Consider the following 1,139-nt stretch of genomic DNA (forward strand, 5'->3'; position numbering starts at 1 on the left):
TCACAACCATCTGTAATGGGATCCAATGCCCTCTTCTGGTGTGTCTTCAGACAGCAACAGTGTACTCATACATTAAAGAAAGAAAGAAAGAAAGAAAGAAAGAAAGAAAGAAAGAAAGAAAGAAAGAAAGAAAGAAAGAAATCTTTTAAAAAGCATGTGTTTAAAGGTTGGTGCCTCCTCATGTAATAGATTGGCCTGAGAAAACAAAGGACACATGCAGAATGAGGTAACTAACGTGTAACTAATTCGGGAGAACAAGAGTGGACTTTTTAGTATGGAATCTACTTGGTTACGCTGTGCTGGGAAGCTGACATACCCAAGCCTTTAAAGAGTGTAAAACTGCAAAGTCCTCCCAAGATGCTTCACTCAGTTTGTTGCCTCTTCCTCTCCACCCCCCATGTCAATGTCACACATGCCAGGCAAGCTCTCTGCCACCGAGCCCCAGTCCCTAGGTGAACATTTGAAAATGATCTCCCTATGCAAGAACAAAGGAACTTGTGATCCACATAAGGTGGGGGAATTGACCTTAGCTTCTGAGGATACAGAAGGCGAGCCTTCCAGAAATCACTTGGGAAGGAGCCTGGCTTCTTTTCACCAGGTCATTTTGGGAAATTATATTCACCTTCAGTCAAGTCTAAGATAAAAATAGCTCACTAATGAGTCACAAGGTCCCCGCTGATTTTGTCTGAGAAAAGGAAACAATTCAACAGATTTGTTACTATTCTTAGACATCCCTCTTTTCTCAGGTTCCCCCATCCCCCAAATCCAAGGTATTGTGACCTCTTTGTTGGTCTGCCTCTCTGTCCATTCCACCTTGCCAACAGCCATGTTTTCTGGGTTTCTGCACATATCACCCTCTCTGCTGTGTGTACACCCCACCCCTCTAAGACTCTAAACTCAGTGCAGTTTCCTACGGCGCTGAGTTCGGGTTCCTGTGACTTCAGCACATGCCATAAACCAGCTCTAACATGTTTCTAGCCCTATGAACCCCTCATCGATCCCTGTTCTCCACTGATCGACATATATTGCCTCCTTCTCACAGGGTGCATGCCAGTAACACCTGGACTCATCTTCACTTATGCCTTTATCAATCTACGAAAAATCAGGTTAGGTCTGTAATCTATTTTAATAAATCAAAC

The sequence above is a fragment of the Grammomys surdaster genome, unplaced genomic scaffold, assembly GCF_004785775.1.
Source record: "Grammomys surdaster isolate TR1022 unplaced genomic scaffold, NIH_TR_1.0 127, whole genome shotgun sequence".
NCBI lineage: Eukaryota > Metazoa > Chordata > Mammalia > Rodentia > Muridae > Grammomys > Grammomys surdaster.